At 35.6% G+C, this 24,601-nt stretch overlaps 1 protein-coding gene across 8 annotated transcripts in view; it reads left to right on the top strand.

Moving 5' to 3' along the window:
- LOC138693721 (conserved oligomeric Golgi complex subunit 4-like) overlaps nt 1-24,601 on the top strand; it is a 96,425-nt gene that overhangs the window by 29,113 nt on the left and 42,711 nt on the right. For 2 of the 8 annotated variants that reach the window (XR_011330405.1, XR_011330401.1), the window contains 2 exons: nt 11,300-11,427; nt 12,117-12,211. The exons of 3 other annotated variants lie outside the window; for them this stretch is intronic. The gene's annotated coding sequence lies outside the window, so the exon portion shown is untranslated. Of the gene's footprint in view, nt 1-3,668; nt 3,789-5,555; nt 6,170-11,299; nt 11,428-12,116; nt 12,212-24,601 lie in introns of those variants that run through there. 3 more of the 8 variants (XR_011330403.1, XR_011330404.1, XR_011330402.1) reach the window with 3 other exon arrangements.

Genomic DNA, 24,601 nt, shown 5'->3' with positions numbered 1-24,601 from the left:
TGTAACTTCATCCCTCTTAGCCCCAAATATTTTCCTAAGCACCTTATTCTCAAACACCCTTAACCTATGTTCCTCTCTCAGAGTGAGAGTCCAAGTTTCACAACCATATAGAAGAACCGGTAATATAACTGTTTTATAAATTCTAACTTTCAGATTTTTGGACAGCAGACTGGATGATAACCTGAATAAGAATATGACAATAAAAACAGTTGTTGGTTACGGTTTTCGAGAAATTTTCGAATTATATCTATTCAAAGTACTGCTTTATATAATGACACTAAGGTCAAATATTCGCTGTTCAGAAGATTATAGCTTTCTTTTTCTGCATTTTCTTTCATACTGGGCATCAGGTAAATCACGAGATAAAGTTCAACAATAGTCTGCAAGCATATTGGTACTCCACTGTCCTTGGTATCTTTTTTTCCATAGTTGAAATTTCTTGATGAAAGCGCTCACCATGCTCATCACTGAAATCGTCACAATTCTTGGGGGGAAAAGTCAAGATGGAAGTGAAGGAAGTGAATTTTCAAGCACATGTTCCAACCCATAATTTCATACGCCAACAGTAAATTTTGCACTAGTTCTTTATAGTTCTCACTTCTACGGTTACCGAGAAAATTTCATACAACCTCCTTGAATGCAGTCCAGACAGCTCTCTCTTTTCCTTCCAACAAAGATTCAGTGTGATTGTCCCTCATTATTTCTCTAGTTTGTGGTCCATTGAAAACTCCCTCTTTTACTTTCGAGTCACTAATAGCAGGAAATTTTTCCTGGATATGTTTAAATGCTTCATTTTATGATTCATCCCTTTAACAACATTCTTTATTAACCCTAACTTAATGTGTGAAGAGGTTAAAATTACGGTATTTTACTTTGAGGTAGAAGGGGTTGATGTGTAATATTTTTCTTCCCTGGCTCTAGTTATCGTTGTTTTATTTTATAATGTTTATCTTGAGTGCAACTGTCCCATTCGCACAGAAAGCAGTAACATTTTTGTGTAGCCTAATTGAATTCCAAGAAGCAATATTACAATCTTCAAACCCGCACATATAAACCATTCGTAATTTGAATATTATTATTAAAGCACACTTTAAATAAATACACGTCTTGCACAGAATACTAACACCACGGAAATCTCCTGGTAAACTGAAGCTATTTCATATAGCAAGTCTGTTTCTCCCCCTCCAAATGGAACCAAAAAGGGCAATAAAACAATTTCCACTTTTAGAAGTCATTTTGACAAGGTGGTCTATTGCAAAATATAAATTACAGTAATGTCATTACAGCTCACAGTGAAAGAAATGCACATCTCAAGTAAAATCAGGTAAACACAAGCGAATTCATACTGTGAACCTGTTTCACTCCCTCCAAATAGACTCGTAAAAGGGCAATAAAATAATTTCCATTTCTTCAAGTGCTTCTAACATGTTTTCACATAATGGGTCATCACATTTGTAGAACAAAGTAGTTTCAGACGAAATACGGTGATTTTTTAAATAGACTGCATATATAATGAATTATATTGTCATCTCGAAAACCTGAACGGTTGGAACATTTTGTGTGTTATTTTTTTAATTCGGGAGGTCGAAATTAGTACGAGTTTGTTAGTTTTATGTCTGGTGCAAAATGGCTGTTGACCAGTGTAATTTGATATCAGCAAAGAAAGTATTCTTACACCAAAAACGCATGGTAAATTAACTGCAATAGTTTCGTACGGAAATGTTGTCTATTTCAGTATAATTTCATCGTAACGATGTATTGTACTGAAGTACAAAAGGATGACTAAGAGGATTTTTTTTTTCAGTTGATCATGACTTCCTGCAACATTATGGCATGATTTTAAGCTACTTACTAGTGTCCTGGAGTTACTCCCGTCTTCTGTTTTTAGTACACCTAGGAAACTTGGTAACCCCACCATGACTTTAAGGACACAGTGTGTATTGGAAAGTTACAAGAATAATTTCGAGGAAAAAATTGTTCCGGACCTTTGGTTTAACGTACCAACGCTCTACCACTGAGCTACTCGGGAACTCTAACCGACACCGATCCAATTTTTCCCTCTATATCCACAGACCTCAAAGTGGGCTGACAACCGTCAAGCAACCAACTTCGAGTGCACACTAACTCTGTGTGACTTAAATTGTGGCTTTCTGTTAACGAACAGTGACGTATATTATGCAAATCAAGATTTCAGGTATAACTCCCTGTAAAGTTGATTTGAATAATTTCGAGGGAAAAATTGTTCGGTGACTTGATTTGCATAATACACGTCACTGTTCGTTAACAGAAAGCCACAATTTAAGTCACACGGAGTTAGTGTGCACTCGAAGTTGGTTGCTTGACGGTTGTCAGCCCACTTTGAGGTCTGTGGATATAGAGGGAAAAAATGGATCGGTGTCGGTTAGAGTTCCCGAGTAGCTCAGTGGTAGAGCGTTGGTACGTTAAACCAAAGGTCCCGGGTTCGATACCCGGCTCCGGAACAATTTTTCCCTCGAAATTATTCAAATCAACTTTACAGGGAGTTATACCTGAAATCTTGATTTGCAAGTTACAAGAAGCAATTGATGTATTGTTGACAGATTTTCCTGCCTCTTAGGCTACAGTCCCACTATAATAACCAAACATCGGAAGTTATGCAAAACCGAAACACTACATGCTAATTAGGTAAAGTTATGTGAAGTGTTCCGTCTCTTCTCAGTAGCTCAGACATCTGCGAGTAATGCGGAGAAGAGTGGATTCGAGCCTGATCGGAGTGATTATTATTTCCTGAATAACTCGAAAGTGGAGTTTTACTGGGTCATGGGACCGATGTTTCAGTTTGTTTTAGAGAAAGTGAAATAATTACTGCCCAAATCCTATTAGTTATTATTAGGCTTTACATAGAAAAAAAAATCGAACCATTACTTAGAAGATAGTTTGTCTTCTTAAAAAAAGTAAAAAACAAAACAAAAAAAAGAAAGACAGTTATGAAAAATTGTTCTTTAAACATAATTTTAACGTTATTCCTATTGTAAACTAATCTGACCAGCAGAAGTTAGTTTGCGTCTATTCGTACTTGCTAATAACACTGGTCGACAAGGTTTTCTTCACAAGAAATCTGATTAGTGATTCTAGTGCAGTTTTTCATACTGAATTCAGATATGTAGTCAGAACTTTTCCATCAGGCACAGTTTTTTTTGTGACAGCTACTTTTTAAAATCGGATTTTAGCATTTTCTTTGACCTGTCATAGGAACCGTTACCTCATATGTAGCGATTTTATCCAAGCTGTATTTAAGGAAATGATTTGTAATATTATGCTGAAGCACCATAAAACAATCCTGTGCAGGTTCATTCATGTTTGGACATGCTCAGACCTGTTCATCTGGCATTGTGATGTGTCAGTATCGAGCTGGCCGTGAGTTTGTTCAGTAGTGAAATAGTTCCTTCCTTTCGGAAGTGTATTGCGTATGTAGTGCTTAGTGTTGTTCATCATGCCAAGAAAGTGTGTAAATCATGTAGACAGTTTCTGCTATATTTGTGGTGAGCTGACCTTCAAATCTCAGAGGCGACATTTGACCCCACTTGTAAAGAAGTGTTATCGACTTTACTTTGGCTGTCAGGCTGGTGATTTTGATAAGAGCTGGGCCCCAAATACATGCTGTGTTTCGTGTGTTAGATTGCTGACTGGGTACACATCGTATGCCATTTGCAATTCCTATGATTTGGAGGGAACCGAAGGATCATTTAAGTGATTGTTATTTCTGTTTGACAAATATTACAGGAATCACATCTAAAACAAAACATACAGTTAAGTATCCTACTTTGAAATCTGCAATAAGGCCTGTCTTACACAATGAACAGTTCCCTGTACCAGTATATGCCGTTATGACCTTAGGTAATAACTCTGATTCTGACCTAACTGAAACTGAAAATGCTTCAGATGAAAATCAAAATGATCCTACATGGAAATTCTTGGGCTTCAACACCGGCCAGATGAGTGGCGACTATTCATAGATTCGTCTAAAGTTAGTTTGAAGGCTGTGCTGCTACATAAAGTAATTCTAGAGAAAATAGCCTACAATATGCAAAATATGAATGGTATATCTGTGGTGAATTAAAGGTCATTGCTTTATTGCTTGGTTTGCAACTTGGGTTCACCAAATTTTGCTGTTTTTTGTGCCTCTGGGACAGCAGAGATAGGAAGTCTCACTATGTTACAAAATCATGGCCTAAACGTGAATCTCATATCCCTGGCCACAAAAATGTGTCACATGTCCCTTTAGTGAATCCTGAAAAAATATTGTTACCTCCATTGCATATTAAGTTAGGAGTAATGAAAAATTTTGTCAAAGCTATGGATAAACAGTCTGATGGATTCTTGTACTTGAAATCGAAATTCCCCAAAGTCAGTGATGCTAAACTGAAAGAAGGAATTTTTATAGGACCACAAATCCGGTCATTAATGGGTGATGATCATTTCGAAGGACTGTTAAATCCACTGGAGAAAGCAGCGTGGCAGTCTTTCAAAAGTTTATGTTTCAATTTTCTTGGAAACCATAAAGCAGAAAACTATCGTGACATAGTGACTGATCTTCTGCATTCTTATAAAGCTATAGGATGCAACATGTCTTTAAAAATTCACTTCTTGGACTCTCACTTGGACTTCTTCCCTGAAAATCTTGGAGCTGTCAGCGATGAGCATGGTGAGCGTTTTCATCCGCAAATTTCTACTATGGAAAAGAGGTACCAAGGCAAGTGGAGTTCCAATATGCTGGCTGACTACTGTTGGACCAAGAAGAGAGACGTTCCAGATGCAAAATATGCCCGAAAATCACTATCTACCACTTGCTAGCTAAGTCAGAATGAGTAGTTATAATGTTGAGTTAGATAGCTAGTTACAGATTTTTTTAGAATATCATAAAAATTCAAATGAATATCACAAAAAACTCCTGCCCGATGGGGGAAAAACTGAAATTATATTTGAATTCAGCACGAAATATTCTTCTAGAAAATGTTATTTTACTTCTTGTGAAAGAAAAAAAAGTTCATTTTTGTCGACTAGTGTAATGTTTCCACTTCGTCTCTCAGGTTTCTTGTTGCTCTCCTGAAACTATTCCCTAGGACGCTCCTCTGCTGGACCAGGTGTCAGTTTTCAGGACAAGACACTGGTGATTCACAAGGTCTGATTGCATTTAACATATTTTTCAGGAAAGCTACAGTACAATTCAACCATTAACTGTTTATAGCTAAAATTTCCCTAACACTGAGATTACTTTCATTCCATTTATTTGAAACACTCTGTATAAAGTGTCATTACTATTGCTTACAATTACACAATGTCATCACTACCTCTTTTCCTCATACGTGGCCAAGAACTTGCTCTATCTTTCACAAAAATCACTTTGTTCTCGTCAGATATGTAATAGCTCCTTCTATGTAATCTGTGGCCTTTTACCGGAAAAAAAGTATATATATATATATATATATATATATATATATATATATATATATATATATATATATATAATATATTCGACAGGGGCGAAAAGCTAGAACTGAATTTTCTACCACTAACTTTATGTAAGGTCAAGCGTAAAGGCCCATTCACAATGAAAATTAAACATAACTGTAACATAAACAAAGAAGTTTGCGCCCAGGCTACCAAATGGGATCATTCACAGTGATTCACATAAGCATTGACATAAACATTACCGTAAGACGTTAACATGAAAGTTTGCAAACTCCAAACTTTCATGCTTATGCTTACGTGATTTGCAAACAGAACACAATCGTGGAGCGCTGAAGTATACAACAGAATATGAGGAAATGGCGTCGTTGTTATGTTTCCATGGTTACCAAGTATGTTTGCGGTTATGTTTATGTTCCCATCGTGAATGATGGTATGACTTCTTGATTTTACTGTAACGTTTATATTCTAAAGTTAACGCTTACGTTATGTTTAATTTTCATTGTGACTGAGCCTTAATAGTAACCCAAACAAACTGGGCAGTAATAAAATTTTATTATTCCACGTTGTTCAAGAAAAAAATTACTCGCATGAGGCTCGAACTTGCTCTCATCCATATGACAGACAGCATCTGAGGTATTGAGACGAACAGCCACGCTTCTGAAACTGAAACACCATTGACTTCTGTGGCATACTACAATAACTGGAAGAAACATAATGCGTATGTACAAATAGGCTATCTCATATTAAGTACCAGTTATGTATTTTTTGAATGAAGATAATTCTAAATCTACAACATAGGCGAATACTAATTGAAAATGTTTTGTTTTGAAACAATGTGCAATCGTAATATTCTTAGTTTTAGGGTGCTGTGCAGTTATTAAGTAATACAGATATTTTGTATGGGCATGTATTTGCCAAATAATGTATATATTAGTATTGTAATATTTGGTAGGTTGGCTTTGGCTAGGTTACAATGAACTTGAAGCGCATGTTTTAAAATCTTGTCAAATCGTTAGCAATTTGAAATAGTTTTGAAAAATATTTTGTTCAATATTGATCAAACTTTAAGAAGTTTTCTTCTATTGTATTGAATTGGAAGAAAAATTTGTTCGTACACAAGCAGCTTATACCTTATTTTTATTATTTTCATTTTGTATGATTCTCCGATAAGCAAGTTGTGATACAATAATATTAAATTGGGCTAACCGTCTATACTTATCTAGTTTATTTTGGATTAAACATTAACGTTTTCGGCACTTATGTGCCATTTTCAAATGTATGGAATTGCCTTATTACATGATCAAATACATACACCTTATGTGTGTGAAATATATGGTATGTAACCTTGATGATCTACCATCGTTTACAAGATAATATATAAATTCAATGCCTTCCTCGCTTGCTTTCCTCTATCTAACTTTACTATGTTTTCAGGTATCGAAGTCGTACCCTTTATTGTTTCTAATGCCTGAGATTTATGTTCAAGAAAATCCAATAACTCCTTGAGTGTTGACATGTTTCGATCTGCGCAGCTTAATTCCCATTCGCGCCTACTCTGAGTGTCTATTTTCTCCAGTATCAATTATGATAATAGTACTTCGTGTAATGGAACCTCTAAAGATAGTGCTTCTAACGCATTCATATTGCTCTTTACTTGGCTCACTAATGACCGTAAATCTCCGTGTGATTCCTTGCTCATTGTTGGAAGTGACAAGATTGCTGTCACATGTTTCGACGCAATAAATTTTTCATTGTTGTATCTCTGATAAACCATGTTCCAAGCAGTTCTAAAATTTACATCACATATTGTTAGATTTTCTACTAGTTTGTGTGGTTCTCCCTTTAGTGCAGATAATAAATAATGCATTTTTTGAGCTTCTGCTAAATCACTATTTTTTACTATTAGACTGCTAAACGTATCCCTAAAGTTGAGCCAAGTGCTATAGTCTCCATTGAAACTAGGCAGACTAATAATCGGCAACTTTATTTTCCCTTCAACAATGGGTAGATTACTCCCTTGTGCAACATTATTTCTGCTTTCCATTATTGTAAAAAATCTTGATTTTACTCTATCATACTGCTCTTCAAATTCTATCCTGTCCTCTGAATGATCTTTGTCTGCTATCCTTTCTAATTGAACTTGACTTTCTTCATATTTCATTTGTATTCTTTCTAGTCTCTCATATTTTACCTTGATCAAACCCGGTTCTGTTACTTCATGAACCCTTCCAAGAAATGTTTGAAGTCTAGCTAAACTAGTCTTAGCTAAACCTCTCTGATGTATAAGTATCTTTGAATCACTCATGTTGTCCTACCTTGTTGATGACATAGTTTGAATCTCACTGCCAACCTGATTGTTAGAATTACTGGCCTCAGTTGTTTCCTTGGGCAACGACCTTCTGTTGACCTGGACGTCTTGATGGAACTGGATTGCAGCCCTTGGAGTTCAGTGCAAGGCCGCTAGGTGGAAATACTGGATTGTAGCTTCTGTAGCTTGGTGCAAGGAGTTGACTGTCAGGCCACTAGATGACTCTCACAGAACTTGCCTTTCTTGTACAATTCTCAGCATTCATTCTTAGCCATCTTGGATTTTGACCACAAAATCACTTTTATGTTTCACTGATTTTTGCACTGTTACCTTGTTTCCAATGTCACTAATACTTATCCGGTTCGCGGGGATCAAATGTAAAGTCCTGCGAAGGTCGTATTGATGAATAAAGCACACGTGGACTGTAGAATAATGTGCTTTATTGTCCTTGATGTTCTAGCCGCAACAGCTCACCATCATCATGTTTGTAGACGCCCTCCTAATGGAGGATTACCAACCCTGAAGTACCAAACTTGGCGACGTGCCAACCTTTGAAGTCCCAAACAGCTTCCATTTTTAAGTAAACTGTTTAGACTTTTCAGAAATCTTGGAAACTCAACTATAGACAAACAAAACGAATAAATTGCCTTTACCAATCTTTTCTCGTCAATAAAGATGAATCTTTACATAGCGTTCCTTACATGAATTAATAAACTTCTTAGCCAAATGCCTGTCAGGGTCAACTCAAATGAAAACAGTTGTACATCAGACGCCTAAAAGAAAACATTTCATCAGGGCCTTACATCCAACTGTTTTTTAAATTTAATTTTATGGTGTATTTAAGGGGGGACACTCAACTTAAAAATTGGAGAAAAAGTGTCATAGAAAAGAAAAATTAAATTTCTACACTAATTTACGTGACAGAACTAAATCAATACGCAGAATTCTTCCCCTATTCATTGAGAAGTCACAGTCAAATGCACAAAGCCAAAAAATAAAAAATGATAATTAAAAGTGATATTTCATATTAATGATTGATTAAAAATTGAAATATTTTTTATTTTGAAAAGTACTGGATCTAATGAGCTGAGATTTTACATGTTACTTTCCATGTGTATATTAAACGTTTTCTCCAAATTTGAAAAAGATAGGTCAAATAAGAAAAAAGTTTCAAAATATAGTTGAGTGTCCCCTTAAGGCCAACAGAACTTCCCTTCCACACCCACCACCAGGAGTACAAATAAAATAATGGAAGAAATCAAACTATACACAAAGTAAAACTAAACGAAAATATATGCAGGGTATAGTCACACAAGCTTTAAATGAGTTAGCATTGTCTTGAAGTTCAGCAAAACACAAACACATCCCTCGGTACCTACAAGCCCACTAAGTGTTGACTCAATGTTCTGCAGATCTTATATTTTATCTCTGCCTGTCAGTGACCATTAAATTTCAAGTGGCTTGTCTTATTCTTGGGTGTCAGCCTATTAAAAAACATTACAACCTTTCTGCAGTCTCCTTTCCTTCCCACTGTAAATGTGATGTTGTACAGAGACAGATATAAAATAATTATAAGATCTGTACATTGATCTGAAGCTGTGCTGACATCAATTTTATGTCTATATGTGCTTTTACTTGAATTTCAGAGACAGCTGACGATAAATAAGGATTACTTTGTTTTCAGTCTGAACCCGTTGGGGTGTCATCATGAACAAAAATTTATCTCACTATCAGTCGTACAAAGAATCAGTATTCATTTATTCATTTAGTGTTCTGCTCAAGGGCAGGTCTTTCACTGCAAACTCAGCTCTCTTCAATCTTTCCTACTTTCAGTCTTCCTCTTAGTCTCCGCATATGATCCATATATCTTAATGTCGTCTATCATATTATATCTTCTTCTGCCCCGAACTCTTCTCCCGTTCACCATTCCTTCCAGTGCATCTTTCAGTAGGCAGTTTCTTCTCAGCCAGTGACCCAACCAATTCCTTTCATTCTTTCTGATCAGTTTCAGCATCATTCTTTTCCGTACAGCTTAATTTCTTATTCTGTCTGTCCATTTCATTCTTCTCCAGAAGATGCTAATTTTTCTGTTAAAATCTTCCTTATACGTATATAATTAAATTTATATTGTAAGATTTTTTACCTCTGTATGCCTGTTTACATCATATCCGGTTTTTTCAAAACCTGACTTCAGAAATTATTATTATCTCACAAATTCAGGTCATATTACTTATATAATTTTTTATTTTATGAACAGAATAGAGAAAGATACAGTATAATTTCGCGAGAAGTCATTGTGTAACATAAAGAATACTATTCTGAGAGACATATATTTTAGAAATCAAGATATTTTTCTTTCCATAACGACTAACATACAATATTGACTACATGATTACACAGAATTTCGCAATAACACATATTTGGACATGAACAACAGCATTTTGGGAGATGTGTATTTTAGAATTAATACAATTTTTCAGTTGATTTATGTGTATTCACATATTTAGAAACATGAGAAAAGTATCATAGAATTGCTTTTTGATGTGCGTACAATTCTTTGTTTTCCCCTTATTGTGTATATATATATATATATATATATATATATATATATATATATATATATATATATATATATATTTGGGGAAACACAAAAAACTGTTTAAAAGAAATGCATGAGTTAAGAATTATTGGACTATATGAATGGAAAATGTTAGTAAAAACACAACGAATATTTCTGTATCCAAAAATATTTTTTAAATAGAATATGACTCAATATTCATGTTTGAAAATGTTTGACATCTGAGGTTTTTCAAAATCTGGTAAAGATTTAACAAAATGAATATTATTTTTTTGTTTTATTACATTGTTGTTTTAAAAATGGTATCTACTTCACATGCCATGAAGACACTTTGGGGGCATGGAGGTGGAGCCCATGCTTTCTTGACCTCGGCACTAGAATTATGTGGTGTGATCGGCACCGTGCTCCGATTGTCTTTTACCCCCTGGAAAGACCTGATACTCAATTTGATAGGAAGCTGGTTGAACCTCGGGGCTGTTCTGGAAGTTTGATAATGAGAAAATTCTGCCACCGCCCGAACCCCAGCCTTCTAGTCCGTTAGTTGTTGAAGTTGCAAAACCATGTATACATAAAGAAGTGTGGCAGGCATTTTGAAAAATGTATTGTAGTCTTTAAAAATGATTTTAGGTGATGTTGGAGAAGCTTAAAGAATTGCTTGTGAATTTTTATTGCCGCAGAAATAAAAAAAACAATATGAACATTCATACAAGATGTTTAAGGAATGGCGCAGTGTTAAGAAGACGATTATTTGTGAAACTTCTTTGTTAGCATAGTTCTTTGAAAAGTCAGAAATAGGAAACTCAGCAGCTAGTTCCTGGTGTGAATATTCCATGTTAAAGGCAAATCTTTTTACTGGAGATAATATTGACATGTCAAAATAGCTACTGTAAACTGAAAGCTTTGTTGAGACGAAAGAATAACGTGTACAAACTGAACAAATCTAGTGCTTGAATTCCTTACAGATGCTCCTGATGACAGATACTTATTAGTGAAAGGAGTGGCAGTTGTGGAAATTGGTGGAGCATGTGGCTGTGAAGAATTGTTATGATTGAGACTGAAAGATGTTGAGGTGAATGCTGATGTTATTATCGTGAGTATTGAGGATTCTAAAAATGATATGTCCCGTAGATTCACAATTACTTCTAGTAAAAATGGTGTTTGTGGTTTAGAAATTGTTACCAAGTACAGTACATTATGATTAGGTCAAAGATTGGGAATAACAATTCGTGGTTGTTTATGCGATGTAACAAAGGACAATGTTACAAACATCAAGTTGAGAGGAGTACTCTTTCTACAATTCCTACAAGGTAGGAACTTTTTTAAATTTGGAAAATCCTAAACTGTATACAGGCCATTCATTTATAAGAACTCAGCTACGTTCTTGGCAAACAGAGGTGTGGATATTTTAGCACTCAAGAGATATGGAGGATGGAGACATCTAGAATTGCGGAAAGTTATGTAGCTGATAGTTTGAGTAACAAGAAAGAGAGTTCCTTGTGGAGAAACAGGTCAGTTATTATGAAGGATCCAGTTAGCTGTGAAAAAGGACTTTGAAATAAGCAAAGAAATAAATCCTGATTATATTCATCGAAATTTTGCCCTAATATTAATAACTGTAATAAATGTAATGTTTATATTAATTTCAGTCGTCAGCACAAGAATGAATGAATGAATGAATGACATAACTTGGTCTGTTAGCTGTTAATAATAATATTCATGTAAATGTTTCGACCAATATTAATAAATGTGATAATTGCAATTTTTTTCTGTAAATTTCAGTTGTCGGCAGAAGAATGAATGAAAGTATCACCTCCAGAGAAAAGTAAATTAGACCTACTTACTTCCTGTTGCTTATAGACACCAAGGAAGTGACGGTAAATAATAAATAGACTTCCTTCCTTAGAATCAGTGCAATAACAATATATTTACTAGAGTAGGAGTGGGAAAATGAAAAAATTATCCAGAACGGACAAGAAAAATTGAGAGCGTCTAGTTCAAAATCTGCTTAATGTACTTTCTGATGAAATTGAGTCATGTACCATATCAGGTATCCTGGGACTTTTTTCTCTTGTGCGCAGGAGGGATCCGAAGGTTTGAACTGCAGCCTGAGGCTTACTTGCTTTCTGGGACATACTTTACTAAATGTACTAACTATGGATCAAATTCTATCATACTCCCACATAAAAAGCTGTATAAGTGTTAGGCTCCGCTGCGTAATATATGAAGATAGTAACGATACCCTGTATCCGAATGTATCCAATGCAATGACAAATAAGAATGCATGTTTTAAGAAAGTCTTTCTGCAGTGTTATTAATCGATGAAGAAACATATTTTTCTGTAACTGAAATAAACATGTTTTACATGCACTTATTCCAACATTGGGTTTGTTCACTCACTCACTCACTCAATTATTTAATTATTTATTTATTTTTTTATTTATGTATTTGTTTATTTGTTTTTGTTTTGTTTCTTTCATATCTTCCATTTATTTACTTATTTGTTTATTTATACAAAATAAAACTAGGAAAAATTGAATAATCTCATTATTACATATTTAGACATTACAACAACAGTGACTGCCTCCGTGGTCTGTTGATCACCATGCTGGCTTCCAGATCTGGAGGTCCTGGTTCGATTCCTGGGCTTGGCTCTCAGTGAATTTTCCTTGAAGAAGAAATTTGTATGAATGTGAGTGTGATTGTGAGTGTGCCAGGTTAATATTAATTAGCCAATTATCAAAAACATAAAATACATCAGGACTGTCACTGGGCAGTAACCTGAACACACGTTTCAGCGTCACATTTTTGACAAGTAACTCCATCAGCCAGCACAACCATGAAGCATTAATAGATGCTGTAGAATTACCAACAAAGAAAAAAAAAACAACAACAGTAGCTCTTACCGATCAAAATGAACTGTCGCGTCAATTACATTTAAAAACATTGATAAATCCCTTCAAAATTCGTGTTAGAGATTTCATTTTAAGTTTAAAAACGAAAATTGTATAAAAGTAATCAAATCCATAAATAAAATCCCGTGCGATTTGAAGGGTACACGGGAAAAACGATCAAGGTCCATCAAAAATCGAAATTGAGTTAATAATGCTATCTTATAGTGGAAAGGAAGTACTATCATGTGGTCTAGCTAGTAATAAGAAATCATCGTTCTTGACATTCCACTATGTCAATTTCTATTAAATACACACATAACAAAGTATTAAGTGCTTAAACTTTAAAATTCGTTTTTCTCGAAACTTTCTAAAATGGACCTTGATAGTTATTCCCGTGTACCCTTCATTTGTAAAGCCTTAAAGAACACTTACTGGTCAGAATGATCGGAACGATCTTTCTTGTGTTAAAAATAGTACCGGTAGCTATTGTTTTATGAAAAAAGTATAACAATTAACGACAGTATATTTCAGTAAAACATAGTCTACTGTTGTAAAATTTATTTTATTTTTGCTTTATAGAAACTCTGCTGCAAACCCAGCTTATTGTACAATTGAAAGATCATTATCTGCTGAACTAATTGAACAGATCTATTAACAATTTGTGTTGTAACAGAAAATAATATATATTTGCAAACTTATATTAAAAGGTAATGCTATTAATCATGTTTACTGTGGTATATTATTTTCTTATTTTTCTCGATCTAAAATTATGCATTTAGCAAATTTTGAACGGTACTCCCTCAATTACAGCATTAAACTTACAGAAACGAAAACAAAAGATGCCCCACTATAAGATGAGAAGACGGAGTTCAGATTGAATGGGAACAATTCTTTATTATTAGTTGTTCAAATGAACGATTCGTGAATGAATCGACCCAACTCTATTGTCTATGTATCTTAACATTTTGTAGCATTTCTGGGGTGACTTTAGCACAGGCTTCAATGATACTGTTGTGCGACCGTCACTCAGGTCGCACTGATTGCTGGCCGGATGGCTACTGCGTTCGACTTCTGCTCCTTCTCGTCAGGATTTCTCACACCACCATTGTACACAACAATGGAAAACTACTTTGCTGGAAAAACTGGAGCTCTCAGGATACTATAGGGAACTACATGACTACTAAACTAAGTCCGAAATGATTGCAATGTTGTTATCTCTAACTAATTTATTATATATTTACATATGTACAGCAAAACTACTTACAGGGTATATCATTCTCCTCTACCGACGCCATCTTCTGTCAGGATAGATTCGACGTAGCTAGGTTAACAATCTCCACCAACTAATCAACTGCCTCACGCGTCTCCTCTCCAACACTTTTTATGATTCGGTACCTGTTTCCCGCCCGGGGTACCGACCACACCATCCACCCCTGTGAGATGGTCTTAAAACACTTTTGATTTCACGTACTTACAAATATCGTCTTAATCAATCATTTCTTACATTTAATTTTGATTTAGTGCATTATAGTGACAAGTCACTATAATAAAATTACGAGCAAGAAAAGAGTCCGAATAATGCGTGATATAATTTGACCAATTAAAATGCATGCTTTATCCTACTGGACCAATGGGATTGGGCCAGCAATGATCTGAAGCGTAAGAATACTTTCGTTGTAGGCAGTGATTTTACCACACACCCAACAAGACTCTATACCGCTGGCTAAGCATCTCAAGACCGTGTATTCCGCTGACACTGTTCCTGTTTCAAATTTAATACTCCACAGGAAATCATGCTACAGGGCGTTCTTTAGCCCTGGGGCATAACAATACCATTCTTTAAATGTTCCACATTCTCAATTTTCTCTACATATATCAAGCTCTTTATGTAACTCCAAAAGAAAAAAATCAAGCGGTGTTAAATCTGGAGACCTGGTCAGCCATTCTACTGGTCCACACCGACCAATCCAATGTCCAGGGAACTGTTCGTCCTGTCTGCTAAAACATTTGTGTGGCTTAACCTACCAGAATGAAGAATGATATCAATTCTTTCCTCTTTCGATAATGTCATCACGAAAATCAAGAAATTTGTTATAGGAAAACTTTCAAATAATCACAGCAGTGCATTGAAACTGTCACAGGTTAACCAAACAGTAAAGCAGGAAAAGTTAATTACCAGAATTGCATAAAAACACCTTTTCCAAAGCCTCCTCAGTACTCTACCATGTTACAAAATATCTGTAGATTAGATGCAGTAACTAATGTTTGTGTCAGTATTACAGTTATCTTTAAATAACTTGAAAATGATTAGAGATATCTCAAAAGAATTGCACCATTGTTTTTCTCAGAATATTTCACATGATTTTGAGTACCTACATGACCCTCTTTCGATTTAAAATTTCAAAGTTGCATTCAGAATGGCAGCTTTTGAGATAGGTGAGGGCTAGACTCAAATGTGTCACTGGTAGAGCATTTTTCTTACAAATAATGGTAACACCAATAGTAATCGCAAATCAAGCGTATGGAAGACATTTATATGGTTCCAGACTTTTGATTCACCCTGTATATTAGCAGTATGTTGTTTATTTTTTCCCCCGTAAAATCATATAAATTCCTAAACATGAGATCTAAAATCCTAAAAAAATCATAAAAAATCGATTGGAAAACCTAATTTTAGTTTCTTAAAACCTATAAATTCTGCGCTTAGTAATGAGGTATGTCACAGGCCTTATATTTTAATACATGTAATGCAAACTCTCATCAGTCACGTCTTGGCCTCCTCAACTTTCAAACCTACCGTCCACCACTGACACACAGCAGAATATACTTTTAAAATGACCACAGTACAAGATGATGAATACCATAAACCTGCAAACACTGTTTTGAAAGTGGAAAATTTTCTTCTTCGTCTTCTTTTTGGACGTCATATCCTCTTTGTTTGAAGATTTTGGCGTCCTTTGGTCTTGACATTTATTCAGTTATTGCAATGTATGGTTATGCCATCAATACTGGGATGTGTGATTAAATTTTCATTTTACATGTTTTCATGTGTTGATATAATAGTCTTCCTATTGTTTCAAATAGCATTCCTGGTGGTTTCCATGGACCATATCCTAAAATATTTCCAAGTTGTATTGTTAATTTGTCGATGGCTTGTTTAAATCGTCCACACTGAAAGAATATGTGATTAATGTCTCCTTGTTCTTGTTGACATGTACACAAAGGCGAATTTGAAAGACCAATCTTGTGTAAGTAGTAAGGCATATGGCTGCATCTTAGTTTTACAGCACTGATAAAGGTGATGAAGGAGCGGTGTCCTTTATAATCACAATACCATGGGCGACTTTGTATGTTATGGTGTACCAGAGTTTGTCGGATTTTGTTCTGTGTAAGATCCTGTAAGGTGGTATTTAATACGTTGTTATTCGACATGTTTATTGCGTCCTTTGCAAGACCATCCACCATCTCGTTTCTCTTTATTCAGCATGTCCTGGTATCCAGATTAATTTGAGCAAGTTCCCTCGATTCACTTTAAATATGGTTTGCTTGATGTTAATTTCTAGCCATGTTTGTTTTGTGTGCATATCACTATTGGTAATTCTGCTTAGTACACTTTTAGAATTCGAGGCCATTATTATGTGATTATTTTTATTGTTTATTAAAGGAATAAGAGCTTGACGGATGGCTGAGAGTTCAGCTGTATAACTAGAACTGTTGGAGGAGTTTCAATTTGGCATGAGTGTTATCAGTCGAACTGAGCTATGCAACTCCAACGCCTGTTTTTGTTTTTGAACCATCAGTGAATATAATAACTACATTCAGGTTCTGTTGCTTCTCATTGCAATCCATTCTTGAAATAGCTGTGGTGACTGAACCTCTCCCTTCTGGAAGGACACTAGGTCGTGCTGAATTGGGGCCATCAATATTTTGTAAGGGACACAATATATAAGATACCTCGGAAATATTTGGTATGAGAGACTTTGAGTATATTCTTGAAAGAGGTGATACACTGTAGGGAGAGTCAGGTCGATATTGTGAGGGTTATGAGTGTGCAGGGTCATCAATTTTTCATTTTATTGTCTAACAGTGCCGAACAATTGTTTAAAATCGAATTAAAAAATTTATGTGCCATAATTTGTTGTTGGATGTAAAGCAGGACATGTGCTATTTCTTGAAGTGTATGTTTTTTTGTTTGGTTTTCCACTCACACCAATTATTTTCTTCGCCACTTGGTAGTGTAAGGTCTCCATCCTGTTTGTGATTTGTTTGTTTATTGATATTGGTAATGCGTACTCTGTTACACTGCGGAAGATGATGTTATATAAACATTGCAATTGGTTTGAGTGACACCCCCACTTCCTATGCACAATGCATTTGAATAATTTCACTTTCTGCTGAAATTTGAGGTTAATAGTAGAGAAATGTTCATTCATCTTGAGGTTAGATTCCATGATAATTCCCAACATTTTTATACTTTGTTGTATGAGGATAATCACCAATTAGGAACAGGATTCTTTATTCATAAAAGAATAAAATCAGCAGTAAAAAAGGTCGAATTTATCAGTGATAAGTTATCGTATTTAGTACTTAAGGGTAGATGGTGCGATATTGTAGTTATAAATGCTCACGCCCCTACAGAAGAGAAAGACGACCATATAAAGGGTAGCTTCTATGAGGAATTGGAACACACTTTTGATCAGTTACATAGATATCACATGAAAATTTTATTGGGGGATTTCAATGCTAAAGTAGTACGGGAGGATATTTTTAAACTGACTATTGGAAAAAAGAGCCTACACATATCTAGTAATGACAATGGAGTTAGGTTAGTCAACTTTGCCACATCAAAAAATTTAATTGTTAAAAGTACAACATTCCCCCATAAGGATATACATAAATATACTTGGACTTCTCCAGATGGATTGACACATAACCAGATAGATCACATCTTGATAGATGAAAGAAGACATACTAGTATAGTAGACATTCGAACTTTCAGGGGGGCAGACTGTAATTCTGACCATTATTTGGTAATTGGAGAACTAAGAGAAAGACTATCAGTAGCCAAGCGAGTAGAGCAACAAGTTAATATTAGAAGATTCAATATTCCGAAATTAAAGGACGATTAAACTAAGCAACATTATCACGTCGAAATTTCAAATAGGTTTGCCGTATTAGCAAGTTCTGATGATGTTGAGGAAGAGTTAGATGTGAATAGCATGTGGGAAAATATCCGAGATAATATTAAAATTGCAGCTGAACAAAGCATAGGTTATTATGAAACTAAGAAAAAGAAACCGTGGTTTCATGGTAATAGAAAGAAGGAAACAGGCAAAATTGAAATTCTTACAGGATCCAGTTGAGGCGAATAGAGATAATTATTTCAATACAAGACGGGAAGCAAATCGTACGCTTAGGAATAAAAAAAGAGAATACTTGAAGGGAAAACTGAATGAGGTAGAAACAAATAGTAAAAATAAAAGCATTAGAGATTTATTGAAGGGCATAAAGGAATTCAAGAATGGATATCAGGCAAGGGTAAACGTGATCAAGGATGAGATTGGCGACTTGCTTGCAGACGCTCATTCAATACTGAACAGATGGAAAAACTATTTTGGACAACTACTAAATATACATAGGCCAAATAGAAATGATCGGGACGAAATTGAAATACAAACTGCTGAGCCATTTATACCCGAACCCACACTGAAAAATTATAAGTCTCCAGGTATCGATCATATTCCAGCAGAATTAATACAAGAGGGTGGAAGCGCATTATCTAACGAAATTTATAAACTTGTACTTGCTATTTGGGAAAAGGAAATTGTACCAGAACAATGGAAGGAGTCCATTATCGTACCTATCTTTAAGAAGGGGGACAAGACTAACTGCAGTAACTATCGAGGAATATCACTTTTGTTGGCGTCGTACAAAATTTTGTTCAATATTCTTTTGAGAAGAGTAACTCCATATGTAGATGAAATTATTGGGGATCATCAATATGGTTTTAGGCGTAATAGATCAACTATTGACCAGATATTTTGTATTCGACAGGTAATGGAGAAAAAATGGGAGTATAAGGGTACAGTGACTGCCTCCGTGGTCTGTTGGTCAGCATGCTGGCTTCCAGATCAGGAGGTCCCGGATTCGATTCCCGGGCTAGGCTCTCGGTGAATTTTTCTTGAAGAAGAGGAATTCCCTGGGTGTCTAGAGTCTGGAAATTTGTATGAATGTGAGTGTGATAGTGAGTGTGCCGGGTTAATATAAATTAACCAATCATTACAATAAAAAAATACGTCAGGACTGTCGCTGGGCAGTAACCTGAACACACGTTTCAGCGTCACAATGTTGACAAGTAACTCCATCTGTTAGCACAACCATAAAGCATCTAATAATAGATGCTATAGAGTTACCAACAACGAAAAAAAAAAAAGGGGGTACAGTGCATCAGTTATTCATAGATTTCAAAAAGGCATATGACTCGGTTAAGAGGGAAGTTTTATATGATATTCTTATTGAATTTGGTATTCCCAAGAAACTAGTTCGATTAATTAAAATGTGTCTCAGTGAAACATATAGCAGAGTTCGTATAGGTCAGTTTCTGTCAGATGCGTTTCCAATTCACTGTGGGCTAAAGCAAGGAGATGCACTATCACCTTTACTTTTTAACTTTGCTCTAGAGTATGCCATTAGGAAAGTCCAGGATAACAGAGAGGGTTTGGAATTGAACGGGTTACATCAGCTGCTTGTATATGCGGATGACGTGAATATGTTAGGAGAAAATACACAAACGATTAGGGAAAACACAGGAGTTTTACTGGAAGCAAGTAAAGAGATAGGTTTGGAAGTAAATCCCGAAAATACAAAGTATATGATTATGTCTCGTGACCAGAATATTGTACGAAATGGAAATACAGTATAAAAATTGGAAATTTATCTTTTGAAGAGGTGGAGAAGTTCAAATATCTGGGAGCAAGAGTAATAAACATAAATGATACTCAGGAGGAAATTAAACACAGAATAAATATGGGAAATGCCTGTTATTATTCGGTTGAGAAACTTTTATCATCCAGTCTCCTGTCGAAAAATCTGAAAGTTAGAATTTATAAAACAGTTATATTACCGGTTGTTCTCTATGGTTGTGAAACTTGGACTCTCACTTTGAGAGAGGAACAGAGATTAAGGATGTTTGAGAATAAGGTGCTTAGGAAAATATTTGGGGCTAAGAGGGATGAAGTTACAGGAGAATGGAGAAACTTACACAACGCAGAACTGAACGCATTGTATTCTTCACCTGACATAATTACGAACATTAAATCCAGATGTTTGAGATGGGCAGGGTATGTAGCACGTATGGCCAAATGCAGAAATGCATATAGAGTGTTAGTTGGGAGGCCGGAGGGAAAAAGACCTTTAGGGAGACCGAGACGTAGGTGGGAGGATAATATTAAAATGGATTTGAGGGAGGTGGGATATGATGATAGAGACTGGATTAATCTTGCTCAGGATAGGGACCAATGGCGGGCTTATGTGAGGGCGGCAATGAACCTTCGGGTTCCTTAAAAGCCAGTAAGTAAGTAAGTTGTATGAGGATGACTTGGTTGGATATTTTAAAGCTGTTTACATTAGGGTGTCTCTTATGATTTTTAGAAATTATTATATGTTGAGATTTTCTGTGATTAATTTGTAGGCCAATATCTTGGATTGCGGTGCAGATAGTGGTTATGTCATCTTGTAGTAAGTGCAAAGCTATTGTATTATTTCTTAATGGTATCCGGGCTGTTATAAAAATGTCGTCAGCAAACATTGTAAGTCTGGCTATCTGAAGGTTTAACTGAAACAGAGTATGAGTATATATTGTAAATAAAATGGGGCTAAGAGATGATCCTTGTAATAAACCAGAGTTAGAAATTCGGTTACTAGTATTTTGGTATCTTGGATGGAAACTGATTTTCCTGTTACACATAAGGTTAATGATTAATTGATTTAACTTTTGTGGAATGTTGAAGTATTCTAATGCGGGAACTAGAAGTTGTAAGTTAACATTATCATATGCTTTGGATACATCAATTGCGATTAAGTGGAGATTTTTCTTCCTGATCCATGCTACAGCTGTATTTGCAGCTATGTACTTGTAGGAGTTTCATCGTCAGAACAAAATTAATGGTTCACTGAACTTGTAAACATTTATATGGTTAAGTACTCTTTGTCCTTGTGGCAGCTCACGAATAGTGAGAAGATTTCTACATTCTAATTTCTGTAAAGATTGTGAGTAGAGTATGTGAGTAGTATGTAAATCAAACTGCATTGGGGCCACTTCCTAATTCGTTCAATGTAATGTATAGACGAGTATTTAATGTATTTTCTGGTGGTATTACTTAGCATGATGGGTCTATAGTGGTTACTGTCTACTCCTGTTGTTTTTGGTTTCTGAATTGGTATCGCAAAGAACTGCTGCTATGGGATCGGAATATTGCCTGTATTGAGGATAGTATTGTAACAATTAGTCAAGCCTTGCAGGAAGTGATGTGATAGATAGTTTAAGATGGTATATGTTATATCTGGTCCTTGAGAGGTGTTTTTTTTTTTCTTTTGAATCACAGTGACTACTTCGTTGTACGATATCGGTTCTATCAATTCATTTGAAACATTAAGATTCAATCTCTATTCCTGGAGGGAGGGAGACAAGCGGTGGAACGTCATCTGGTGTAACTAGTTTTAGGAATTCCTCTTGCATGTCGGTATTACGATGAATTATATTGAAGGAGCTGTTAAATCTGTTGGTGAACCAGTGAATTCTCTGCCATATATGTGATATCGGAGTGTGCTGTGTTAGTTGGGAACAGTACGTTTGGTTACCAGACATAATGTCCATACCTCAAAATGTCCATGGAATAATGTCCGTGTTAAATTGTCCAGAGTCAAAATGTCTATAGTTTTATAATGTCCACTTCACTCTGATGTCCAGAGTCATAATGTCCATAGTTCTATAATATACACTATCTCCATCACAGAAGGGTAAGCCACTTCCTTCTTTTCGTGGGTACCTGTACCAACATCATGACTTTAATAGAGATAGGACAAAACTATATTGGTGATGCAGATAAAGGAAAATTTGTAATGCTGCAATAATAACTAACAGCAAGCTAGATAACATTTGGGTTTTGCAGGATGGCACAGATAAGCATTTACATAGTGCTGATGAAGCAGGTATAGAAGTAAAGTGCATCTTGAACCGTGTTAAGGCAAGAGCAAGAGTGATGCCAAATGAAACTCCATCAACTGTTTTGGTAGCAACTCTCGGTTCTCCTGTGGAGGAGGTAGCATAAAAGATGCTTGAGTGCAGAAGTTTGAAAAGAATGATAAACCGTACACAAATCCATGAGCGGCCTCCCAATCCAACAGCACTGAATGATTTAGTCATAACAGCTCCTTATGACCATGCGGCAAGGGGTCAACAGTTTCTGTTGTTTAGCTCAGGCCAGGATGACGAAAATAGAGTTTTAATATTTTCTTATGATGATTCCCTAAGGGTTCTGTCTCAGTGTAATATGTTAATTTGTGATGGGACTTTTAAGTGTGCGCCCCAGTGGTTTGCACAGTTGTTCACAGTGCAAGGGAGACATCTCGAATCATGCAGCACACAAACAATGCGATAGAAGGCTGGCACAGTCATGGCTGTACATTATTCATCCATTTGGCAATTTATACGTGCCTAAAGAGCGAAGAAAATTAAATTTGGGCACAAATATTGCAAGCAAGAGGAGGGGCATACACAAATTAAAGAGCCGGTGAATTAAATGTATTTGACGAATCAAAAACAAATTCTCCAAATTGTGAGAAACTACAACAGGTACAAAGAAAATGGAGAAAATTCTCATATACCTTAAAAGTATTGGTTACCATCTTAAAAGTGGGGCTCTGGTTTCCGATGATTAATAACTTATTTGTGCGAGTTACAGAATAAAATTGATTGTGTTCTATTCAATTCATACATTATGGACGTTTAACACTATGGACATTTTGACCGTACGGACGTTTTATCATATGGGCTTTCTGTCATATGGACATTTAGTACATGGACATTTTCACCATATGGACATTTTGACCTTATGAACGTTTTATCATATGGATGTTCTGTAGTATGGACTCTATACGATGGAAGCGTACATTTTCCATGATCTGGTTTTGGTTTGTTTGATGCTTTGTTTAACCCTGGCGTTGCTTTGCTTATATTTAATAAAATTGGAAAGTATTTTATGCTTCATCTTTCTGTTATTTGTATGCATCATAATCTCTTTGTTCCACCAGGGTGGTTTCATTCGAGCTCCGAAGTTTTCCTTGGTTGGGGAAGATGGAGCACTAGTATGTTTATCCAATATCTGTTTGAATATAGCAAGGAATTTCGTCATATCCTTCTCTTGGGCTATCAGGTGATGTCTGGGTAAATCTAGTTTCTCTTGAAGCATTTGCGGATTAATTTGAATTTTCCTATATCCATGTCATTGTTGGTATTTAGTCCATGGCATTTGAGCAATCTGAATCTGTACTATAAAATGATCACTACCCTTCGTATCAGGTGAAATGCTCCAAGTCGTTAGGGGTAGTAGTAAATGTCAAATCTGGGGAACTATTCTCTTGATGTGGAAGTCCTAATCTACTAGGAGTATCTTCATTTGCTAAGTTGAGGTTATGAGTTCAAAGTATTGTAAAAATTTGTATTTTCGAAAGGCCCGAGTATCTGCAGAGATTGTTTAAGATTGAAATCTCCCAGGATTATTATAGATTTGGATGTTGTCAGATCAAAATGGTGTTCCCAAAAGATCCAAGACACATAGTTATACGGTGCATTATATATGCCTATTACCAGAATGATGTCTAGTTCAATTTGGATAGCCTGAAAAGTTTTTGTGTAATTGGTAATTGTAATTGTAGATGTCTGTAATATCTGTATCGATTAGTCTATTAAAAAAGCTATTCCACCTATAATAGAAACTAGAATACACATGTCTGTAAGTTTTAAGGTTATGATTATTTTCATTTATTGCGTCTACGTGAATAGGTTAACAAATGATTTTACAAGTTCAGCATTCACATACATAAGTCGAGGGTTAAACGATCGCTGAGGGACTTCCGCTGGTTTTGAAATAGACACTGACCCACTTAGGTTAATTTCAATTAAGAAACATGCCAAACGAATTATCTTTGCACCAAAAACAGATCCTCCCTGGACCAAATTATCGTATTTTATAATTATTTGAATGCAACAGAAGTCAGAAGTCTTGCTAAAATCGGCGGAAGTCCCTCAACGCTCGTCTCGCCAAATCGAGCTTTGGGAAATCTTCGCCAAAGCGGCAAATAATTATGACAAAT

This window comes from Periplaneta americana, unplaced genomic scaffold (assembly GCF_040183065.1).
Source record: "Periplaneta americana isolate PAMFEO1 unplaced genomic scaffold, P.americana_PAMFEO1_priV1 scaffold_19, whole genome shotgun sequence".
NCBI classification, from domain to species: domain Eukaryota; kingdom Metazoa; phylum Arthropoda; class Insecta; order Blattodea; family Blattidae; genus Periplaneta; species Periplaneta americana.
This window is presented reverse-complemented; position numbering and strand designations above follow the sequence as displayed.